This window comes from Loxodonta africana, chromosome 17 (genome assembly GCF_030014295.1).
Source record: "Loxodonta africana isolate mLoxAfr1 chromosome 17, mLoxAfr1.hap2, whole genome shotgun sequence".
In the NCBI taxonomy this organism is placed as follows: domain Eukaryota; kingdom Metazoa; phylum Chordata; class Mammalia; order Proboscidea; family Elephantidae; genus Loxodonta; species Loxodonta africana.
The window spans coordinates 22756576-22783151 of NC_087358.1; positions in this window are offsets into that span (position 1 = coordinate 22756576).

Sequence of the window (26576 nt, forward strand, 5' to 3'; positions counted from 1 at the left end):
TAGAGGCATAAAACAGAGACCTGGGAAATTATCAGTTATTTTTCAGAAATTAAAATTTTGAAAAAAAAGCCCAACCTACAATAAAACATCCTCCTGATTTTCACTTATTGCATAAGAGAGAAATTTTGAAAAAATAACCACCATTCCACTACTCAAACACACCAGCTGTTTTAAGTTCTTCATGTCCCTTTATTATATTCATATGCATACTGCATTTGTAATAAATTAACTAAGGTAGAAGTTTATTTTCTGTTCTGACTTTTTCACTCAATTTTCCGTGAACATTTTCCTACACTGTGTTTATAGTAATCGTTTTAATAAGGAGTTACTATTACAATGAATTCATATACCACTATTTGCTAACTGTTCCCTGCCTCTTAATCAATTTTCTTCTAATTAAAAAAAGGCTGCAACAATATCCATCTTAAGGGGAATATATTTTTCAAAGTCATTTATTCTTTCTTTACTCATCTTCTAAGAGAGATATCCCTGTATCTGAAGGTGTGACATTATCATGGATCTAAATACAACTTCCAAAATGTCTTACATGAATCTTTTATAAGCCATTACTTAAAGTAGTAAAAAACCTGGAAGATATATGGTATACAAGCATATTAAAGTTGATAAAAGAAATTAGGTTAGAAGATAAGAAATAAAGTAAAAAGAGGTACTTGGCCTAGACTATGCAAACTAACTACCTTTCTTTCTTCCTACCTTTTCCCCTCCTTCCCTCTTCTCCTTCCTCCCTCCTTTCCTTTCTTCATTCTTTATTTCCTCATTTCTTCCTTCCCTTTCTCCCTCTCTCCTTCCCAGCTCATTCACAAACTCTCCCTCTCTCTCCCCTTCCCTTCCTTTCTCCATTCCTCTCTCCCTCCCTTCCTCCCTTCTTCCCTTCCTCCCTTCCTCCCTTCCTTCCTTCCTTCCTTCCTTCTTTCTCTACTGTTATTAGACACTACATAGGCATCCTAAAAAAAAAAAAGAAAAATTTTTTTTTTTTTTTTTAGCCTATTTGAAATTAGCTTTCCAAAAGCCAAAATTACTGTTTGGGAAGATAACATTAAAAATGACAGTCTATTGTGAGAAAGGCTGCATTATGCATTAGTTGCTACAGATTGAATATCACTATTTCAAGAATGTTTTTCTTCAGTACTTTTAAAATAGGAAATTATGTGTAGGAAGAATTGAAGGCTTTCTCTTTCTTGCTTATTTTGCTTCCTTCTTTCTCTCTTTCTGGTTTCCTTCCTCTTGCTCGCCTCATTTTTTTTCAGTCATTCTTCCTAAAGGTAGATTATATATTCTAAATGTCTCATTAGTATATAATTACAAAGAAGAGTTGCATTGGTATTAACAAACTTATTCTGTGTTTCAGAAGAGCACATTCTTTCAACAGAAGTATTTCTACCCAAAACATTGTTTTGCCAGTGCTTTAATTTTCTTTAAGCTTAATTTTCTTTCCCTGTTTGTTATATAATGGAGCTGCTGAAAACACTGGCAATCTCTGCTACTTTTGCCTTGAGCTAGCATGCATATTTTTTGTAAGGAAGCACAATTGCTGAGAAGAGTTAATGGACAATTCAACAGCAATTTTGCTCTAGCTAAAGTGAGGAAAAAAGAAATACACAAAGAGTAAAAAGCTTAGAAAATAACAGGTGAATGGTTACAAAATATATTGAAATGCCCAGAGTCAAAACCACTGACAACGTAGATTTAGAAGGACATGTAGTCTTAATTTGAATTTTTTTTTTTTTTAAAGAACTCAATTCTCTAGAGTAGGTCACTGAGTATTTACAGAGACAGCAATTGTATTTTAACTGGTTAGTTGAAAAACCCAAAATTCTGAGGTTATGAGAATGAGAGAAAGGGTGAGCCAAAAACAATTTTTTTTTTTCTTTTCTTTTAAACTTTGGAACGTTAGGTTCACTCTGCTACATTAAAAAATGACGAAGACAATTTGAGCAACTGGTAGAAAAACAATGAATAAATACATGAAAATACAATTTAAAAAATCCTGACACCTATGCAGCCTTCTCTACACAATGATTGACTGAAGGCTCAGCACAGATATTACAATAAAAAACTGTAGACCAAATACTTTAGTTTCATCTTTTCAATCTCCATCCACTCTAAACCCCGACCCCACCCCTCTACCCACATTATCCTAAAATTTCTTTCTGATACCTTCTATTCCTTGGTTCTCGTTGAAGCATTCACTTTGTAAAATGTGACCCCACTCCAAGATTGGACATGATACAACCAGGTAAACGTAACCAGTAGGAGACATATATTAAGAGATTTATTGCGAATTATTGCCTTACAGGATTGTGGGGCCTATCAAGTCCAAAGTCCATATGGCAGTCTCTCAGAAAGGGCAGGCTGGAACTCCCAGGCACAACAATCGGAAACTTCTGTCCACAACCACAATTTCTTCTTCTTCTATAGGAAAACTTCTGTTCTTAAGGTCTTTCAATGTAGTGAAAAAGGCCAACTCATATTATCTAGGATAATCTTCATTACCACATCTACAAAATACTTTCACAACAGCACCTAGATTTGATGTTTCATTGCCCATACGCATTTTCTTAAACTAAAAATAATTCCCAAATAAATAAAGTAACAAAGCCATACTTCTATGAAACCAAAAAGAGGTTAGCCTCTTCCCAAGGATGCAAAGTTCTTAGGTGATATTCACTCTTCTCCTTTAATACACTGTAACTTAAGTGTGTCATATAAAATAGCTATTATTCATATATATTTTGGTAGGTTATAAGTGGATACTAAAAGAAAGAAAACAAGTATCCAATTAATATTTATATACAAACATGTAACACAATAAGGAAGAAACACTCATGATTATTTCAAGCCTCAATTCTGCAACGGGTCTTATGGTAATAGCTTCAATTTACAACTTCCTTCTTATACTACCATTTCATATTCCCTTTTTTCTTATCAAATATCTCAGCTGTTCATGGTTCTTTGTCTAGAGGGGAGGTGGAACCTTCATTCCTGAAGGGCCTGGGCCCTTAGCAGTCCATCCTGGTTTGAGTTGTTGTAACTGTCCAACTTCAATCAGAAGACACGGTACTACGAGAAATCCTGAGGAATCTCCTGTATTTGTATATACATTTCTTTGCCCATATGGTAGAATAGCAGCCCATTTTCCCCTTTGTAATCAGGATTAAACATCCAAACTGTGTTTGTATGTTGATTCAGAGACATGAATAGTCCAAACTGTCAGTCTCAACTTCCAGGTCAATAGAATAAATTTTTTGTGTCCTTGTGGGATTGTGCCTCTCTTTGGAACTAAGAATTTAAGACACACAGAGCCTAAGAATGTGAGGATAAGAAGTAAATTTTTTGCTATGGATTGCTAGGACAGACAATAAATGGATCCAATCCCATTTCCACCCTTTGCTTCCTGGACCTGAGAATCCTGGCAATGGGAAAAATAACACTATATATTGGACGCTAATTTAGAACACATACGGGTTCCTAGAAGACATTGTTCTAGTCCTACAAGGTATTGCCATATAGTTATTTCTGTAACTGGCTCTTCAAAAGATCATTTGTCTTAGTCACCTAGTGCTGCTGTAACAGAAATACCATAAGTGGTTGGCTTTAACAAAGATAAATTTATTTCCTCGGAGTAAAGTAGACTAAAAGTCCAAATTCAAGGCATCAGGCCTAGGGGAAGGCTTTCTCCCTCTTTTGGCTCTGGAGGAAGGTCCTTGTCCTCAATCTTCCCGTTGTCAAGGAATTTCTCTGGCACAGGGACTCTGGGTCCAAAGGATGCGCTCTGTTCCTGTTGCTGCTTTCTTGATGGTATAAAGTCCCCAACTCTCTGCTTGTTTCTCTTTCCTTTTATTTCTTGAGAGATAAAAGGTGGTACAGGCCACACCCCAGGGAAGCTACTTTACCTTGGATCAGGGAGGTGACCTGAATAAAGGTGGTGTTGCAATCCCACCTAACCCTGTCAACATGAAATTACAATCACAAAATGGAGGACAACCGTACAATACTGGAAATCACGGCCTAACCAAGTTGACATACATTTTGGGGGGGACACAATTCAATCCCTGATATTATTCCACCTTTCTATCCTGTCAGCTGTTTCATGATGATGGGGTACATGGTAAGACTAGTGAACTCCATAGGGATGAGGCCACTGCCACACTTCATTTGCTGTAAAGTCCTTTATCAGGAGTGGTGCTGTATGGAATATCATGGCAGTAGAAAGGCATTCTATAGGACCAAAGAGGGTAGTTTTGCCATAAGCATTTTGTACAGTGAAGTCAAGTCCAGAATTAAGTGTCTATTCCAGTAACAAAAAAATGTTGATCCTGTCATGACGAAAGTGGTCCAGTGTAATCAACCTTCCATCAGGTAACTGGCTTAGCACTCAAGGAATGGCGCCATATATAAATATAGTTTTTTTTCTCTGCTGCTGGCACACTGAGCACTAGCTTTGACTGTAGCTAGGTTGGCTTTGGTGAGTAGAAGTCCATGTTGCTTTGCCCTTGTATACTTCCATCCCTGCTACCATTATCAGTTTGTACATTAGCATATTGGACAATGACTAGATTTGGGGAGGAAAGAAGCTGGCTGGTATTCACAGAAAGGGTTATTCTATACACTTAATTAGGAAAATTCTCCTCTCTTGAGGTCACTCTCTGGTGAGCATTCATATGAGATACAAATATCTTTATTATTACCTTTCTTTTTTTTTTCTTGCCCAGAGAGATTTGTTCATATACTTCTTTTTAGACTTCTTTTTCACAAATTTTGGAATCATGTGATTAGACAATCCTGACCATTTAGCCAGACTATTATTCACAGTCTGGGAATAGCTATAGACTTGTATCTCTGGCTTTTTCTCTTTTAGGAAAAATGAACAACCAAGGGCACTAATTAAATTTCTGCCAACTGGGAGGAATTTCCTTCACTTCCTTCCTTCAGGAATGTCCAAGAAAGGTGCTACCATATTTTACCTGTCCACTTTCAGTGGTGCCTGCACATTATTCAGTACTGTCCATAAACCAAAAACCCATTGTCGTCAAGCTGATTTGATTCTGACCCACAGCAACCCTAGGGGACAGAGTGCAATGCCCCATCCACGGAATGCCTGGTGGATTCAAACTGCTGACCTTTTGCTTAGCAGCCGTAGTATTTAATCACTACAACACCAGGGTTTCCATCTGTAATCCAGGCCCAAGTTTTTTTGTTTTTTTTTTTTCCCCCTCAATAAACTGATCCCAAGGAAACTCTCCATTTATCCATAGGTGTGGACTGAGAGAGAGAAGGCGATGTTGCAAGATTAGGGGCCAAGGGCATTTGTACCATTTCTTCATGTAACATCCTCATGCCTTCATGATCTGCTAGAACTCTATCTCATATATACTGTTTCCTTTTCATGATGGAGTGCTGCTGTGCAAGTCAAACTTTATGACTTTGTGGGTCAGAAAACACTCATTTTATAATGCACAGGTTGGTAACATGGTAACTTAGTGGCCTATGGTTAAGTATTCAGTCTCTACTAAGGCCCAGTAGAAAGCCAAAAGCTGCTTCTTAAAAGGAGAGCAATTTTCTGCAGAGAATGGCACAGTTTTGCTCCAAAATTATAAAGTCTATGTTGTGATTAATCTATAGGGTTCTCCAAAGTTCTAAACAGCATCACTGTCTGCCATTGATTCTTCAAGCACCATTTGGATCTGCTGGGTCATAGAGCTCAAGCTTCAGAGTACCTGGTACAACAGCCTGGTCTCATTGCCAAGCCTTCTTTTGTTCTGGGCCCCACTCAAGGTTACTTAGTAAATTTGCCAAAAGTAGCACACTCAAATGAGGAATATGTTGTCTCCAAAATCCGAAGAGTGTCCATTAGGCATTATACCTCCTTTTTGGTTATAGTACAAATAACATTCAACTACTTATTCACCTTAGATGTGACACCTTGGCATGCCCCACACCACTGTTCCCCTAGAAATTTTACTGAGGTTAAGGGCCTTTGAAGTTTTTTTTGGATTTATTTCCCACTCTCTGACAGGCAAATGTCTTATCACCATAGTTGTTGCTACTTCTTGCTTATTAGGTCTAATCACCATAATGTCATCAATTGAGCAGTGTCATATCTTCTGAAAGAGAAAGGCAATTGAGTTATCTTTGGACTAAATTATGACATAGGACAGCAGAGTTGATAAAGCCCTGTGCTGGGACGTGAAAGTGTATTGCAGTCCTTGCCAGATGAAAGAAAATTGCTTCTGGTGGTCCTTACTAAACAGGTATTAAGAAAAAGCATTTGCTACATCAATAGCTGAAGAGTAGGTTCCAGGGTATTTTTTTGTTTGCTCAAGCAATGGTACTGCGTCTGTAACAACAGCTGCAATGGGAATAACCACCTGGTTAATGATGATTCTTCTGGCATTCTTCAAGGGTCATTTGTTTTGGGCACAAACCAAATAGGCAAATTGAATGGGGATGTGGTGGGAATCACCACCCCTGCATTGTTGAAGTCCTTGATGGTGACACAGATATTGGCAATCCTTCCAAGAATGTGAGATTTCTTTTGGGTTACTATTTTTGTAGGTAGTGGTGGTTTAATGACTTCCACTTGGCCTTTCCGACCATAATAGCCCTCATTCTACCCGACGAGGAACGAATGTGGGCATTCTGCCAGTTGCTGAGTATGCCCATTCTAATTTTGAATTTTAGAACTAAGAAAATTACCACAGAATACTAGTAAAACAACTGGACTCATGTGAGATCAACCTGAGCTACAACTCCATTGATCACTTGACCTTCATTAGACACTAGTCTGACTGGTGGACCCCCGTGATGTTTTTAGTCTATAGGAATTAGTGTCAGTTCAGAAATAGTGCCACCTAATCCCTGAAAACTCTGGTTATTCCCCTTTCCTCAATGCACTGTCACCCTGGTACATGAACGTAAGTGCCTTTGGGTAAGGCTGGAAAAAATAATAGCAGTATAAGTTTTTTGATGGTGTGGCAGGGTCCACCCTCAAGAGATCAATATCTCTCCCTCATTCAAGAGGTTATGGGTCTGGAAACTGACTCAAGTCTAGGAATTGATTGAGGGGCTGCAACTCTCTGTTTTGGTAATTCAACTAGACTTCTGTTCACTTGACCTAGACCTCTTTCACTTATAAAGGCAAGTAAGGGTTTAATAGACTATCCATCCATTTCACTTCTAGGGGCACCGTGATTAACCAGCCAACAGCATACATTGCTGAAAGAGTATTCTGATACTACTTTTGCTCTGCTTTCCATTATGGCAACCCCACTCACCTTGTCTTTAGTGAGTAAACGCCCCTTTTAGCCCTATAGGGTCTCTGTGAGTCAGAGTTGACTCCACAGCAACAGGTTTTTTTTGTTTGTTTTAGCCACTGCTCCCCCACCCCACTCCACAGGATCCAATTATTCTCACTGCATTTAAAGACATCAGTTCAGTGGCAGCAGTTCCCACTGTAGTTTATGATTTACAGAGAAGAAAGAGCAAGCACAGGCCCTTTCAAAGGACGCTGAGATTCCCCTCACAAATACATTGCTCACAGTAGTGGTTAAAGATGGGTCTTCTGTAGCTTCCCAGGGGGGTGAGCAGGTTTTACACGATAAATCCTCTTTAACAGTTCAACCTCCCCAAGCCTTTCTCTACAGTAGACCAAAGCAATTCCAGTGTTTCAGCTTCATTTCATAAGGGCAAGTTTTGGGCTCATGTTCAGCTAACCAAACAAATAAACTAGTAGAGCCATTTTTAATAACTTGAGCTACAACGTGAAATCCAGCATACCTGCTTAGTGGACCCATATGAATAAATTCAGCCTATTCCAACTGTTCCTTCCACCTTTATTCCATACTTCTAATAATAATGTTCACGTGTATAGCCCAGATTTCTGTCTGATAAATTTAAAAAAAGTAAAAGCTGTTCTTTTGGAGTATAAGGCACCTCCTCATGGGTCACACTTTGTGTCTCACCATTTGGAGCCTGCTGGGACTTGAGTCTAGTTATAGAGCTAGAAAAAAAGAAGGGTTGTGGGGTTAGGTCCAAAGAAAAGTCAGTGGTGGTTTTCAAGGCAATTACCTCAGGGAGGACATTAATGTCTATTCAGGCAAAGCAGGATTAGCCTCTCCAGAGAGGGGAGCAAACGTTGCTCCTCCTGTCAAAGATGGCTCACTGAAATTTAGGGGTTCAATATCCCCAGCTTCCTCTGAAACTTCTTGTTTGTCTCAATTTCAGTTTTTAAGATTTCTTTTCTTCCCACTCAATGCCTCCGCCTTAACTAGACATCCCTGTTGAGTGAGGATTTCTACTCAATTTGCATTCTAATTCAGTCACTTGTAGGATAAGAGTCTGGGTTTTGTTTTAAGAAATATCAATGTTGTGGCTGATAAGGAGATAAGGATTTCATTCAGGGTAGACAAAAAAGTTTCAGATCATTTATGTGGAGCTTGAACTGGGGATTTGAAACCTGGGGATCCTCTGTTTCTCCTCTTCTCTAGCACAGTTAGGAGCAACAGCATATCTCATTAGACTTGTTACTTTGACAAAACTATTCTAAGCTATCACATGCATGTTCACCTAGTCTTTGCCTTTTTTAAGTATTTGATTACGCGTATCCGATGGTGATCTTTTGCACGTTACCTATTATCACATCATAGATGAACTATCAGTGCCCTCTTTGTCACTGGAAATAGAGTCACTAGGGCTTAAAATCTAGGTAGATTAGAGAACTAATTTCAGAAAACCCAGGACCAATTTAAAAAACTCATGCTTAGGATTGCGTTCCTCTAGAACTACTTCTGGTCCCAGATCTGTTTATATCAAAGTTGAGGGTTCATTCAGAAGAACAATTTAAGTAAGAGACAATGTTAAGAAACTTATTGCAAGTAATTGGTTTACACAATATTGGGGATTCATGACACAAGTCCACAATCCATAGGGCAGGAAAAGGATGGGCTGAAATTCACAGGTATGATGGGAAGCTTCTCTTCACATTCAGAATTTCTTCTTCTTCAATAAAACCTCAGTTTTCCTCTTAAGGCCTTCCAACTGTCTGAATTAAGTCCACCCAGACTATCTAGAATAATTTCCTTTACTTAAAGTCAACAGATCATAGCCATTAATTACGTCTATAAAATACTTCCTCAGCGACTGCCAGATTAGTCTTTGCCTGGATAACTGGAGTCTATTGTCTAGCCAAGTTGACGCATGAAATTGACTGTCAAACATAATCTTCCTCTCAATGTATTCATACAGAGGTGGATACCTCACCCAGTCTCAGCCATTACAAGTTCTCTGAGAATTTTGAAAATGTAAAGGGGTTTTGTCTTTACTAAATGCTGAAGACACAAACTTGAGTGTTGGCAAATAAATTGTTCCATGCTTTGTGGACAGGCAAAGCGTAAAATGACAAAATGCAGAGTGAGGGCAAAGAATATGTATACTCATGAGGAGGAGCAGATGCATGGGTCAGCAAGTGCTGACTCTGCTGGACTAGTTGTATCTAGTTGTTCCTGAGATCAAAAATATTCATATCCTGGGATTACTTGACAAGCCCCAGCATCCTTGCAATACACTCTTCTTTTGTTTATATTTATTTGAACTGGGTTTCTGTCACTTGCAATCAAAACCTTCGAACTCCATGGCATTTTCAAACAAACTATTTGGGAGAAAGAAGTACTATGTAAAATAGAATAAATAAAAAAACAAAGCAAAACATTTTGATAAAAAGAATAAACAAGTCCATGCAGTGTGATTTTAAAGCTCAGGCTCTGGAACTAGATATACCAAAAACCAAAAACCAAACCCGGTGCTGTCGATTGGATTCCGACTCATAGCGACTCTATAGGACAGAGTAGAACTGCCTCATAGAGTTTCCAAGGACTGCCTGGTGGATTCAAACTGCCAACCTTTTGGTTAGCAGCCGTAGCTCTTAACCACTATGCTACCAGGGTTTCCGGAACTGGATGTAACTACTGCAAATTGTCCCAGCAGTGTGATCTTCCATTTGTTAATCAAAACTTTTAATTGGGCATCTCTCATGCACCAAAAATTGGCCTTGGCATGGTATGTATTAGTAATACATAATCCTTACTCCCATGAAGTTTAAAGTCCAATAATAACAATACTTGTGATTCCTGGCTACTAGCCTCATGACCCTCTGCGGAGAATGAGGCTATGTAGGACGCATCTTAATCAAGGCCACAGCTAGTAACTAGTGATGCCCTCCTTTGTCACATCTAGTGATCTGCTCCTTTAAAGATTACAGACTTGAAAGCAGAATCAACTCAGTAGGACCCAATATCAACAATAATGCTATGCATATGAGGAGGGCATCACTAGTTACTAGCTGTGGCCTTGATTAAGATGCGTCCTACATAGCCTCATTCTCCGCAGAGGGTCATGAGGCTAGTAGCCAGGAATCAGAAGTATTATTTATAACAGACATTGTAAAGGCACGAAATAAGACGCTGCCTGTGAAGTCCCTACTATGTTGTCTGTCACATAGTTAGCACATTTTAAATGTTAACAAGTAAATGGCCTCATCTAATATTAGGGAATTGGTAAAAATTGTCTCTAAAGTCTCCTTCAGCTTAGGCGTCTTATGACTTCAGATTAAGGATAAACGTTGTACACTTTCATTATCCTTTTCTTCCTTAGTAACAGAATCGTAATTTTATTCAGGGTGACATTATTGACATTGTACCTACCCAAAGGATTGCATTTTTCAAGTTTGTCTTGCAGGTTGGTAAAGCCATATACAATTTTGGACAATGACATATGTATACACACACACACACATATGTATAAGATTATATGTATATATATAATCTTCTTGGAATGTTTCTTAATAAAATGTGGGATTCGTATTCTGGCACGGGCCTTCTTTTGCTTTTCTTCTCTTTCTCCTGTCTCCTATCTGGAAACCTCATATCTTAGGTGAAGCTGCAACAGGTATCTTGTAAACTTGCAGGTGGAACTCACACATTATTGATGATAGAACGGGAAGGTAGAAGAAGCCTTGGTCTTACACGATTACAAAGAGCCACCCAAACAAGCATCGACTGCTCACCTCTTGGCTGCTTTTATGTGAGAGAATAAACCATGCAGTGTTTAAACCTTTGTATCTGGTGCTTATTACCAGCAGCAAAATTTAATTTGTTACCGATAGAGTTGCTGTTGTTGTTAAAAGTTGTTGTTAGGCGCCATCAAATTGGCTCTGTCTCACAGCAATCTTACGCCTAACAGAAGGAAATGGTGCCTTTTCCTGTGCCATCGTCACAATCCTTGCCGTGTGTGAGCCCTTTGTTACAGCCACTGTGTCATTGAGCGTCTCCCTCTTTTTCACTGATAGAGTAAGTTTTAGGAAATAACAAATGAAAGTAAGCGTATATAGACACAGATATTGAAAGTAGGGAACCATTAAGGACACGTTTCAGTTATGAATATCTGTGAGTATACCTGCTCTTCTCTATGATTTTCTCTCTGTAAGCCAAACTCCAACTTGATAAGGAAGGGGACGTGCACTAAGATAATATCATATATATTTTTAAGGACAAATATAAAGTGTTAAAAAAACTGGAAAAACCTACAATACTTAAGATAAGGAGCCACTTGCACCTAAAGGTTAGAGTATCTAAACCCTAGACCTGAAACCCCCCTGCCTGTGCTGATATACTTTCATAGCATTTATCTTGTCATTTGAAGTTTTTACAGCATGCAGTGTATTGGGCTTGTTTCTTGCTCCACAGGAGACTGTAAGATATAGTAAAAAGACCAGGGAGACAGAAGGAAAAAGACAGGCAGCAGGGAGACGAGCCCTATTTGGTTGCAAACAAGAAGAGCTTTGGGGGCCTAACTAAAGAATTGGAAACTCTAGTGGCTTAGTGGTTAAGTGTTATGGCTGTTAACTAAAAGGTCAGCAGTTCAAATCCACCAGGAGCTTCTTCGAAACTCTATAGGGCAGTCCTGCTCTGTCCTATAGGGTCGCTATGAGTCGGAATCAACTTGACAGCAGTGGGTTTGTTTGTTGGTTTGTTTTTTAACTGAAGAGTTAAAAGGAAATTGTCACCTTTTTTGTGTTATTATGCTGTAAAAATATATTCAGCCAGGACCAGCTTCACCTTAAACAGATAACGCACATTGCTTGAATTTGTAGTAGCCTATTTCATCCTTTGAGAACTATTTTTGTGGCATTGAATTATGAGAATTTAATTCTCTCCACCTCCCCATTCTTCAACTCCTGCTGCTTCATCTCTCTCTTTCTCCCTGTTCCCTCCTTTCTCCTTTTCTATTTCTTTTCTGTCTTTCCTTTCTTCTGCCCATGCCAATACACACACGTTCCAGTGGATGAAAAGATGGCATAAATTTGAAAGTTTTCTCCCATTTGCTGGCATGAAATTTCCTTTTCTAAACATTATATATTAGTTAATTTAATTAATTAGTTCTTGAAGCCATTTAAATGTATCAGCTAAAATAATTTCTGCAGTCAAATTTTAAAAAGTGCCTAAATCACATCTCTGATTTTAAAAATCAAAATTGAATAATGAAAGCATAATTGTGTATATTGAAGGACACAGAACATATACACATAAAAACCTAACCAGAATTTTAAAGCTACAATCTTTTTCTAAATATTTCTTTTTCACATCTTGCACTTTTGGGCTGTTTCAAATTTGATACTGCTATTTTTTTTTTTTTTTTTTTTATGGTGCCTAGGGAGCCCTGGTGGCCCAGTGGTTAAGAGCTCAGCTGCCAACCAAAAGGTGTGCAGTTCAAATCCACCAGTCATGCCTTGGAAACCCTATGGGACAGCTCTACTCTGTCCTGTAGGGTTGCTATGAGTCGGAGTCAACTCAAAGGCAATGGGTTTGGTTTTTTGGCTTAGTGTAACTCTGGAATGACTGTCTTCCTCTTTTATATATTGCTTCATTTTCCCACCTCCTCCATGAAGCTTCCCTGAGGACCTAACCATAAGATGTCTGTCCCTTTTCTAAAGGCTAGTAACAATTAGAATCCAACCTCTCTAACTCCTTAGAGATAATGGTTACCTAATGGTAAGAAGGCAAGTCAGACTTTTTAGGTTCATTTCCCAGTCTTGGGATCTTGGCCAAATTACTTAAACTCTCTAAGAGTCAGTTCCTTTATTTGCACAATGGAGATGATTACATTGCTACTCTCTTATGTTTGTTATAAGAATTCAAAGAGAAATTACACGCAAAGAACAGAAAGCACAGCCCCTGGAAGAGAGCAAACCTTCAATAAATGCTAATTTTTATTTAAACCATTAAAAAAAGTCATATGACTAATCTGTTAAACCAAATTAGATTGCAAACTCCTTGAAGAGAGGAAGCATGTCTTCCCTCAATGTGCATCACACTTAAATCTTAGCATATTTCCTTACTTAGAGAAAGCACTCAGTATGTAATTGTAAGTTGATACATGATCAACATTTATTATTTTTTTTTTAAAATTACTGATCACCTCCCATGTGCCAGGCACTTTTCTATGAAGAGGGAATATTGAGACAGATAATACAGGAAAAGGAAAAGCTGTTTAAATTGTGTCGTTTTTGCTCTTAGGTGCTGTCCACTCTCTTCCGACTCACAGTGACCCTATATACAACAGAGCACAAAACACTACCCGGTCCTGCGCCCCCTTCACAATTGTTGCTCATCTTGAGTCTGTTGTTGCAGCCACTGTGTCAACCCATCTCATCGAGGGTCTTTCTCTTTTTTCGCTGACCCTCTACCTTACCAAGCATGATGTTCTTCTCCAGGGACTGATTCCTCCTGATAATATGTCCAAAACATGTGAGACGAAGTCTCACCATTCTAGCTTCCAGGGAGCATTCTGCAGGAAGTGTTTAAATTATACAAAATAAAAATTCTTACCTTTGCAATCAGATTCATCATGTCTATTTCTGATGACACTTCTCATTAAAGTTACCGTTCAAAATCTTCTTCCATATCACAAAATAGGTAATCTAACTTGTTATAGCTGCAAATAATCTCTGCACTAAACTATACCTGTCTTTCTTGGGAACAAAGTCCCCAAACTTCAGTGTGTGTTTAAAACTGGTATATGTGAATCAAGATCCTTAAGAACTGTGATGTAAATGTGACAATCTTGAAGCTGTGTTCATGTTGCATGCTTCAACATAGTGGCAGTACAGCAGTGTGAATTCACCCTGGCTTAATTTCAAGGTGGCATCCAGAAGCAATAGTGCTTAGTGGAGCTCGGATTATCTGTCACTGTTTCGGGAAGTATAGAATAGTCTGCCCATTTTTCGTCTCTATCGGAGCCAATAAGGACATGTGAAAAATTCTGTGTGTATATTATGACAGGGTTCTGGTATGTTCTATAGCCTAATTTTATTAGTATTTGAGGCTACAAGGCTATTGTGCATAGATTTTCTTCCATCACAGAGAGGTGGAATCTACTCCTCACAGCATAAGGAAGTACAATAATGCATAAGATTATCTATATATTCATGTGCCTCTTCAGAGTCACAAAATAAGCACAGAGATTAACATTCCCTGTTCTGGATTAGAAAGACCTGGGTTTGAATAAGAATTGCAGCACCTGTCGTCTGTGTGATTATGCATGTTTGCTTGATTCAGTTTGTAAAATGAGAGCAGTATCTACGTCATTGTTTTGTTATTGGTAAAGTTTTCATTTTCTCTTTTTTTTTTTTTTTTTTTAGGGAACTAAAAATAGCCTAATGCATACAACCTAATGCACATAATATGGTCAGCATGGCACAGAAAAACTTTTAAATAGATGTGAGCTAGCAATATTTATTTCCCTATATCTTCTTACATATTCTTAGAATGTCTGCAAGATTTTCAGCTGTATCTTTTACTAGTCTATATAACTTTTTTCCATTGCCTCTTCTCTTGTCTCTTCCCCTTTTTTAAGCAATTACCTTTATAAAAAGACATTTTAGTAAAATGAGTAGTTGCTCCTTTTATTCACTGATAAAATTTGATAAATTAATTATCAAATTTAGAATTATGTAAAATAAACACTTATAAAAAAAATGGCCTTGTTAAGCTAACAATTATTGCCCAATTGATTCAGTTTCTAAAATAAAGTTAAAATGCTTGGATACACATTTTCCACTTGCAATACTGGAAAAGAAGTTTATACCAAAAATTATCTTTGACATCAGTGGTCTGCCTTTTATGTGCCTGTGTGTTCCTTTCCTATATGTTGGAAACCAAGATTTATGCAATACACCCATTCCTCACTTAAGAACATGGTTAGGTTCCTAAGGCCAGGCTCTTATATGAAAATCAGCATTATGTTAAAATGAAGGATGACCACATCAGATCATAAAATGGAGGATGACTACATCATTACATAACTAACAAATGACATCATTACATAACTGACAAATTATGTCACTATATAAATGACAAATTACATCATTACATAACTGTCAAACCATTGAGAATCATGACGCAGTCAAGCTGACATATAACCTTAGCCATCACAGCCACTGTTATTCTTGCCTCACACCTTGGCATTCATTACTATCAGATGTACGTTGTTAATGCACAAAATAGTTGGATAGTAGATTTTTTACTATTGTAAATGCAAAATTTTGAATAACAAGGTAGTTAATAAGTGAGCAGTGGGTGTACACTAGTTTTTCAACTTTTTTCATTTATCATAATTTGACATCCTATATTCCTCTTCATCTAAACCAGCTGAAATGTTCAGTTGTGACAGAGTCTGGTTTACTTCAGCAACAGTCATTAACCCATCATTTCAGACAGCGGCTGCTGTAAATTCAGGAGGTTAGCAGAATGAAGACACTGGCATGTTCAGAGATTTGACTTTATTTTAATTAACAAAGGTTTATAAAATGCCCATTATATGCAGTAAAACAGTCAGAGAAAAGTTAAACAACAAATAAATACTTTTTTCCCTTCTTAAATAATTAAATTAAGAATATCTATGTATATATGTGTATTTTCTTTATGAAGATATAGTATATATGTGTGTATATATAGATATATATATGAATGATAGCAATGGGAATTTTATATGTTTAGGAATATATAAAATACACACTTAAGCAATAATCAAAAACTTAAATTCATAAATAGTTAAGGATATATAAAATATTTTCTTACATAATTAAATTAGGAGTATATAAAATATTTGTCTTCTTAAAATAATAAATATGTAAAACATATCATGAGATATTATGCATAATATATTTTAATTAAATTTAACATGTTATGCATAGTAAGCATATTCATAAATTTATATATGTGATATATGCATAACTATATATGATAATTATATACTATTACTTATGCTGCATTTACTATATATCATATATAATAATACACTATAGCATTATATTTATATAAAGGATACTAAGTTAATCATCGTGAAGGAGATGTTGGAACTAACATATGAAGATGCAATAAGTAAAGATCGTAAGGGAATAAATTTTCCCAATGACCATCAAATAAAAAAGTGTACACTAAAAAAATTTATTTGCCATAAAATCATTGGGACATACTCTCAGTTAACCATTAAGCTTCCATGACTATGGCAGTTCTATATGCATCACTTGATAGTCTGCCATCTCCTACACAAAACACACACACACACACACTCTGCACATACTTGCATGCCCTTATCAGGTAATATGGTTAAATTTTGGTTAAAATATTTTACTTACGCTATTGTATTAAAAAAAAAAAAGCTCTACGCTTGATAACCTAGAAGTCATCTAAAATTTGACCTCATGATTTCTCACCCTGAACACACTTGTTTTCGACCATTGCCTTGCTAGGACTTCTTTGCTTGCACATGTGGCAGGGATAATATTTAGATTATCAACTACTGTGTGTGTGTGCTATGTGCATTTTACTCTATTTCCTTTCTTTTCTCCAAGCTACACCATGATATCCCTGCTTAAAGAAAGAAGTCTTAGCAGAATTTCAAATAGATATTTAAAAATTCAGTTTTAATATTTGAAAAGATGAGGAAGTCTTCAGTTTGAAAATACATGTGCTGAATTACAATTTTCTACCACTGGGTTAGAAAATACACAATCTCTCTAGATCAGAGTAAAAGGAAAATTACTGAGATATTTGGGATAAAGTGCAGGTGTGAATAAGAGAGTGAAGATAAAAATTTAATTTGGGGATAAGAAATTAGAGAGCAACCCGTGCCACATTTCCAACAGAGCTATTTGGTAGTCAGCAAGTTCTAAAGAAAACAGAGATAGATCATGACTGAGCCACCCCACAAGAACTCTGGGATCTCAGGTAGTTAAAATGTTTTCCCACATGGTTGAGAGTAGTGTGGATGGAGACAAGAGATGGTGCACCTAGAAAGGCTTTCCAGCTGGAAAAGGAGGGCCTTTCAGTGGATATACAGTCCTCAGGTGGCTCAAGTAGTTTGTGCTTGTCTACTAACCTAAACATTGGAGGTTCAAACCCACCCAGCGACACTGGAGAAGAAAAGCCTAGATATGTGCTTCTGTAAAAATTGTAGCCAGGAAAACTATATGAATCTCAATTCTACTCTGCAACACATGGGGTTAGCATGATTCAAAATTGACTCAATGTCCCCTGATTTTGTTTTGGATTCAGTGTATATAGTAGACTCTTCAACCAGGAGTGAGAAAGAAATGCAGATGTCTCAGCAGAGGCTAGTATAAACAGCCTGGCAAGAGATAGAAGTCTTCATCTTAATGAATGCCAGAGAATGAGATACCTTATTTGGGATTCCTCAAGACTTACAACTAAGACAAAGATCTGGAAGTGACTTGTTTATTTAGTAAGTAAAGAGAACACTAGTAGAGGGGTAATGAAATCAGAAAAGAAAATGAAGGCAACCTAAAGAGTATTTCAAGTGAGTTACTTGAATTTAATATCACTAGGGAAATTGGCACCCAGTCTAAGATACCAGATTCTAAGTTATCCCTCCTGAGTGACAAGGAAGTGGAATACTTATGAGCCAGCCCTCATCTGCCATTGATATGGGGCTATTTCCAGAGGTCTTTAAGTTTCCAGCACTCTTAACATGACATAATGTGACAATGTGGACTTGAAGTAAGGCATTGACATCATTTACCTCATTGAAGAGATCCGCATGTGCCCCATATAAAGGTCAGTCCATTCAGTTAATCCAGGGTGGTGAGTGCTCACAATTCATAATTGAAAGAAAGAAGGAAGGATGGGAGGAAGGAAGAAAGGGAGGGAGGGGGAAGGGAGGGAAAGAGGGAGGGGGAAAAAGGGAGGAAGGGAGGGAGGAAGGGAGGGAGGAAGGAAGGAGAGAGGGAGGGAGGGAGGGAGGGAGGGAGGGAGGGAAGGAGGAAGGAAGAAAGGAAGGAAGAAAGGAAGGAAGGAAGGAAGGAAGGAAGGAAGGAAGGAAGGAAGGAAGGAAGGAAGGAAGGAAGGGGAGGGTCAGAGGGAGGGAGGAAGGAAGAAACTGATTTACAACCAAAGAGTAAGAAGTAGAACAAATAATAGTCCCAATTGCCACAATTTTTCTGAGGTTACAACTGTTTAATCATGATCACCTCTGCTCTATTATCCATAGTTGATTTCCCACATTGTTGCCCAAGGATCTGGCTGCTCTTGGTTACTTACCGCTGATCACCATGTTTTATCTGATTGGGCTCTCAGCAGTTGCCTCTTATCACTGAGCATGGGAGCACCAAACGTTGTTGCAGTGAATACTCTGAGTTCTGGACATACTTCTTATTGCCTCCATTATGCAGAGACAAACTATCTTCTCATGTTAATCAAGGCTATTATTTCTGCTAGTATAGTGACTCCCTTTTATGCCTGCTGATCTATTATTAGAATTCAAGTGGCAGCCATAATTTTGCATCTATCTGAAATTTGTTATGTCTCCTGGTATAAGTATTCTTGCAAACCATGGATTATAGCCCAGCAAATCCTAATGTTGTAGATGCAGATTATAAATCATGTAATCAGGAAAATATGAGTTATGGTGACAGGGGAAACAACTACATCTATCCGTTGGGTCCTAGACATGTGTATTATACATATCTAGGACACAGCACCATCAAATGACTATCTGGAAGTACATTAGCCCAAACTGAATAGTGTCATCTGCAAGCTTTCTTTCCTTTCCTTAATAATGCTATGAGGCTGACAGCTTCAGGATATATCTATAGTCAGTTTATAATTGTTATATCTCCTTGTCAGTGAAGTGGTTCCCTTTGTGGAAGACAATACTATGTGGGATCATATAATGATAAATCAGGCACTCTATGACCCCTTGGATACTGGTGCTATACCAGAGATTGCAGGCAAGAGAAGAAAGTATAAACCCAGAAAGATCCAAAATGAATCCCTGGCCCCAGTAAAAACAAAAAGGGTTTAATGCAATCAACTTTTCACCACATATCTGAGACATCGAAAAGAGTTAAATGCTAGAGAATCTTCAGTAAGAGGAAGCCCATACCATTGGTACAGAAAATTTCAATCCTGGGTGAGTCTAAGTCGACTCAAAGGCAATATATATATATTTTTTTCTTGGTTTGAGTCACAGTATTAATGACCCACTTTTCAGGCACTGGGATGGCTGAGGGCAGAGACTGCCTGACCTCTACTAGATGATTGTTCAGGGTCTCTTTTGTGAGGTACAGCCACGTGAAATAAAATATCTTTACAGTCTGTGTCCATCCCCATATGACCATCCACATGCTTCCTTGTCAAGCAGCTTTGTCTCCAAACTTCTATAGTCTTCCTTCCAGGCTCCTGACCAACCAGCCAAGACAGTCATAGCTTAGGAGTACTCGCCTTAGGCCACTCTCCTTCTATACAGAGTTGACGTTCAGGAGTACTGTTCAGAGCTCTGGCTACTGGAATTTTTTCTGCACACTTTGTTCTTGCAGGATCATTTCTAAGTAATATTTTGAATAACATCAGACCATGTTCAACTCGTACCTTAGCATTGCACTAAAAAAAAAAACATTTTCCAGGCTTTTTCTTCTTCTTCTCCTATCATAATATATGAAACTCCACAAGGCCACCAATATGAGCTGTGGGGATTTGGGGGTGGTCATTTGTGGAAAAGAAGTTACTGACATGGTTACATGGGACACCTATTTCTAAACTATTTTTTTTTGTCCTATGGATCTTTTCAGGACCAAATATGCATGTCCCTTTCATTTGCACAATGGATTGATGCTTTGCCAACCAAGTCTTAGAATATCAGGTACACTAATACCAGCTCATGATGGGCAGCTCCACCTATAGAAGCACTCGTTGTCCCATGCTTAGAACTCAGTCTCTACTAGGGACCAGTAGCCTGTCTGGAGATGATTTTCACATGAGGACTAGTTCTCTGATGTTGATGGCATGGGCTTGCTTTAGAACCATGATCCAATTTTATGGTAACTATTTCCAATTCTTCAGAGGCATTTAGACTTGGTAAACACTTACCAGGTCAAGTCTATGTACCATGGATACCTCTAGTACCTTGAGATCTCCTTGGTCAAGTAGGTTAATTTGTAGGGTTGCATATATCACAGCCTGAATCTACTGTAGACTTTTCTCTTAATTTGTACCTCAATCAGAACATACAACTTTTCAAGTCACCAGTAAATAGCTCTTAGCAATCTTCCCGAGTGTGATATATTCAGCCCTCAAAATCCAAAAAAAAATCTAATAAATGATGTGCCTCTGTCTTTGTAGTAGTAGGTTTTAGGTGCAGTAACTTATTCTTTACCTGGGAGAACATGCCTTGTATAGGTCAGACTTCTAAACTAAAAACTTCACTCTATCAGGTGTTGTGATTTTTTTATGGTTTAAATCTCACCCTTTGGGACATGTCTTACAAGAATATCAAGAGTACTTGCTGGTTATTGTTTACCTGGTACAATCAACATGATGTCTTCAATACAGTGGACTACCGTGATGGTCTGTAAACTGTTCCTTTGTACTGTATTATGTTAGAGAACTGGAGGTTTAACAAAGTTTTGGGGATTTTATATTGCTGTCCTATCTGGAAGAATGCAAACTTTGCCGCTGTTTTTTTTTTTTTTTTTGAGAGGATTTCTTTCTTTTTTATTGTACTTTTTTTAGATGACGGTTTACAGAACAAACTAGCTTCTCATTAAACAGTACGTATATTGTTTTATAACATTGGTTAACAATACCACGACATGTCAACACTCTCCCTTTTTGGCCTTGGATTCCCTATTAACAGCTTTTTTGTCCCCTCCTACCTTCTAGTCCTTGCCCTTGGGCCGGTGTGCCTCTTTAGTCTCATTTTTTGGGCCTGCCTAATCTTTGGATGAAGGGTGAACCTCAGGAGTGACTTCATTACTGAGCTGAAAAGGTGTCCAGGGGCCATACTCCTGGGATTTCTCCAGTCTCTGTCAGGCCAGTAAGTCTAGTCTTTTTTTTTAAGTTAGAATTTCACTCTACATTTTCTTTAGCTATGTTGGGACCCTTTGTCATGATCCCTGTCAGAGCAGATTGACAATGTTTCTTTATAGGGTTTAAAAAGTAAGGATTTACCAGGTCAAAAGTTCCACACCAGGTTCCAGACACTGTGCTGAAAGGTTCTAGTAAAGACAATACATTCAACATAGCATCTGCATTTCGGGCTGCCACTTGGTTGTTTATGGTAACCCACATCATATGCTATGATCCATTTGGCTTTTTCAGGACTGAGTTTAGTGAACTAAACATGGATATGATGGAGGTCATGAACATTACATCCTATAAATCATTAAGGATGGTGCTAATCTTTGCCATCTACCTGGAAGTAATGTTGCTTCTGATTTATTATTCTGACCTGAGGGAAGCAATACAGTATTGGGACTTTCGTTTGGATCTTTCATTATGTTCTTATTCCACAGGTCATAAGATCATTGTGAGGATTTTCCCAGCTGCATACTAATGGACAGGGGTTTATGAATCATTGGTCTCCTTGTGAGATGGACTTAGATCAGGCTGCCTTTTATCTCTTGGGCTCCACATACTCCCACTGTAACAAGAGGAGATAGTAGTCCTTAAAAAAGGGTGGAAGGAGGGTTAATTATAAATTTTTATGGAAGAACCTCTGATATTCCCAACCTAGTACAAGTGTCCAGTCTGTGACTAGGAAAATAGACTATACAATACAAAATGTCAGGGTTTTACAGCTGGTATCATGTAAATCAAGATGGGACAGGAATTTTGCCATAAATATGACATTTCCAAATTAGTCATTGTAGCAAAAAACCACTAGAGAATCCTCTGCCCACAACACACACACACACACACACACAAATCGCTATTCTTGATGATTGAATGGGACTAATTCAAAATAATCAGTAATAATTCTCAATAGTTAGAATTAATTAGCATATTTAAGTCACTTCAAATGTAGTAAAGTGAAATTCTAAGTGCTTACAGTACTAAAATTAAACATATTTAATATTAAAAAATCCCCAAACCCACTATTGTTGAGTTGATTCCAACTCATAATAACCCTATACAGGACAGAGGAGAATTGTTCCAATGGATTTCTGAGGCTTTATCTTTACGGGAGCGGACTGTCATTTCTTCCTCCAGCGTTTTTAATATTGTCATTCCAATATTCTATCTGTAAATGAGAAGCCTATAGAGCATATACAAATTCTTACCTGGAAAAGCTTCAAGACTTTACACAGAGGTCAGAATTTACATTCCTTAGACTATGGATTACAGATACGGGGTTCCCAATTGTACACACTACTGTCTTCTGCAGCACCAGAATGAAAAGATGGGAACAATTTTAAATCCTGTGTAAAAGGACACAATAGCCTAGTGTCATTAAAAAATAGATGTTGCCTGGATAAACAGGCCATACTAAAAAAGACTATAGCCAGAGAATAAAAAGACATACACACAAACCCTCCACAACATTAAAAAGTAATTTACTAGTTCTGAAAATGTGTAATCCATTCTTTCTATATAAGAAACCAATAACTAAAGAAATTAACCCAGTGAAACCAGGAGCATGCGCACACACACACACACAAAACAACTAAGAAGCTAAAGAAGTAATTTAAGGATTTACCGTATTATTGAATTATGAGATCTTCTGGCATCTGTAAGCTACTTTACTCTGGAAAATTAATTTCATGCTTGCCTACTTCTGTAAAACTCTTGAGTGAAGGGTCTCATTGAGGTTTGGAATGGTCAAAGGAATGTCAAAAACTGATTGAAGAAAGTCAAGGAAAAAGCCATCAACACCAGAGCAGTCAGTGATCTCTTTTATTTTCTTAATAAGTTGTATATGTTAAACTAGAAATATCACCTGCCAACAGCTTAGCTGTAAACTACTGTTCATTAACCACCCCCTCCCCAAGAAAAGAAGATATAAAACAAGGTAACTCCTCCCCCACCTTTCTCAGAAGAAAAACAAAAAAACATACCCATTGCATCAAGTCAATTCCGACTCATAGCACCCTATAGGGCAGAGAAGAACTGCCTCATACAGCTTCAAAAGACACTGGTGGATTCAAACTGCCAACCTTTTGGTTAGTAGACAAGCTCTTAACCACTGTGCTGCCAGGTTTCCCCTCAATTTGAGAAATAAGCCTTTGTTGTATTATTTAGGAAAAAACAAGTCTTAAAATTTGAAATGAATCATAAGGTTTTTACCAGTTCTCTTTAGTCTTAGATTTAAAATCCGTAACTATTTTTTTTAGACCAGGATTGTCTATCATATCTCTATAATAATATATTTCCTTTGTATAGTAAATCCAATTATTATCACAAATATACTTGAGAAAAACAAGCATGCTATAGAGACCATTATTTTTCCTATTTTCATATGGAGAAATGTGAGTTCAAAAAAAAGTATGTATCTATATAAGAAAAAATGAGAAACTACAAAAATAATAACTACTATGATACTAAGAGAACAAAGAAACGTTCTGGAGTCTCTGTTTAAATTTTCAACGCAAGCCATAGATGATATATGAAAAATCTGGTAGGTATTTAGAAGCTATATACATATTATTATTGTGAACATTTAGTTGGGCTTACAAAATAAAATGAACGAGACTTCCACAGGATTGGAAGACTGAAATATAACAAAGTCAAATGTTATTATAACCCAGTGTTTGGCTGAATTTTTATCTATCAAAGTCATTTAAAAATGCTTATGTAGTGTGGTGGACATGCGGATGTGCCACACATTTGGCTGCTCAAAGAGATTGTTGTTGACCTATGGGCATACGACCAAGTCTCCAGTTTTCATCTTCTTCACGATGAACTGAGCCGCAGAGAACAGCCTTAGCTGAGGTCTCAGGTAAGGGTGGTGGGGAGGGGTGTAGGTTACATCTACTGATTGAGCAAAGTGGAGTTAAAGCCTAACTTGTAACACCTCTGTTGGGGAGTACTCATTTCAGGCTCCCTACTTGGCTGGCTAAGGCTTTGTCAGAGCTGTATCACCGTTTGATTGCTCCTACTCAATCCTTTTTCCTTCCCTTTCTTTCACAGGTGCTGCTTCTTAATAAATGTTTTATAACCCCAATCCATCTCAGTGTCTGCTTCTGGAGATTGCAACTATGACACAAATATTCCCACATGTTGAATTCTAAAAGTTTCCTTAGACTCACATTGGTCTATACTGAATATTTTTTCCCTGGGAAAACCCCTTTTCTGATGACGCACACAAATTATTTTGAGAAAACAAGATAAAAAATTGCACAATATTATAAACACTAAAAAAATTAAATAAAGCTCTTGAAAGACCTAGTTTTGTACACAATGGTCACATCCAGCTATGCCTCATTCAGTTTTTCTTTCCAAATTTCCTCATTGCTGTCAATTAGCTATTCAGCTTAAAGAACTTTTATGGGTACATTGGAATCAATTGTTGTTTGCTAGGTATATTCTCTACATTTTCTCCTGGACACCAGAAGACCAGAGCTGCTCATATACCACTACCACTTAAATGATTCCATCTGAAGTAAATCCCTGTATTTATTTGCATACTCAGTAAGAGGTAAAAAATTCACTTTGGGTGAATTCACCAGAGGTGAACTTTTATAACTCTTTTTCTGTCTTGGGCAGAGGGAAGAACAAACTCCAAAAGGCTTTTGGTTTTTTCAAAATTCCTTCTTATACAGCAGTTTGAGATTTTTAGATACTTAGATTTTTCTGAAGTGGGTGCCATTCACCTGAATGTCATAGAGTTTCTTATTTGCTAAGGACTCCTGGTTCCATCTCTATATAGTATGCTTGCATTTACTACTTGAAGAAAGCAGGAGACTATGGACTATGCCCATAGTCAAAATAGCTCATTATATAAGATGTATCAAAGCCTCTGGTGATAAAACTCCTGCCCACAACTTCCCGTTATTGAATTGTATCCCTCTGATTATCTACCATTTGGACCAACGTTCCAGATCACCACAGATGGTGTAACTAATACTAAGAGCATTGCGTGCACACTAAGTGTTAGAAATTTTGCTAAGCACCCTACATATAATATCATTTTGAAGTTATTTACTTGTTTAAATACAATATACGTACATATAAAATAATTCCAAAATCAAACTCTGACCCTCAAGCTCTTAGTTTGCTGGTGGAGCGGCATTTACTCATTGCCCAATGTACCAAGTTTATGCTCTTACATCGAGAGCAATATCATATTTTAACTTACAAAATTGTATTATCCATTCCCATTTTTCTAGATCAGAGACCAATTTTTTTAAAGATTAATATCTTGCCCAAATTCACACAGCTAGCAAGGGAAGGAATCAAGATCCAGACCGGTCTTTCTGACTCCAGAGAACATGCTCTTGACCTCATCTTTGTACTGTCTGCCTGCAATTTCCTGATTCCTTGCCATAATATTGAGGATCAATGCTACCTCATATGATCTTTTATTCAAATTGTAAAAAGTTGTCTCTTCTTTAAGACACTTCTGTCAGAACATTTTCAGAGTATATGTGTATATGCATACCGATTCTGAACTAGCCACTCCACTGGAAAATGATGCAGCAGTGGGCTTCTGTAAAGATTTACTACCTGGGAAACCCTATGGGGGCAGCTCTGCTGTGTCCCACAGGGTCACTATGAGTCAAAATCCACTTGAAGGCAGTGCGTGTGAAAATAAACACAGCATAAGATACACCATTTCAGCAAATTCTGCATGTACAATACAGTGGTATTGTTTATATTTTTCAAGTTGTACAACTTTTCTCATAATCCCTTTTCAAATTATTCCATCACCATTAACATAAAGCCACTACTCCCTAAGCCTCTCACCCAATCTTTCAAGATGCTGTTGTCAATTTGATCTCACATTGATGAATCTTTCAAAGAGCACAGTGCTCAAGGCTGACTAATAAAATGAAAGCAAACTGTTTAGTTCAAAGTAGACTTCTGGGGAGAGTTTTGGCTTGAAGACTACATTATTCTTGTTGCAGCAAAACACATTCCTTTAACCTGTCAAAAATGTCACAATAAATATTTAAATTATGAGGTCTATGTTGTATATAGCTTCCTCCGAGGTTACACGTTGCACCTTTGGCACAACTATATACACCAGCCTTGATAACACACCCAAGC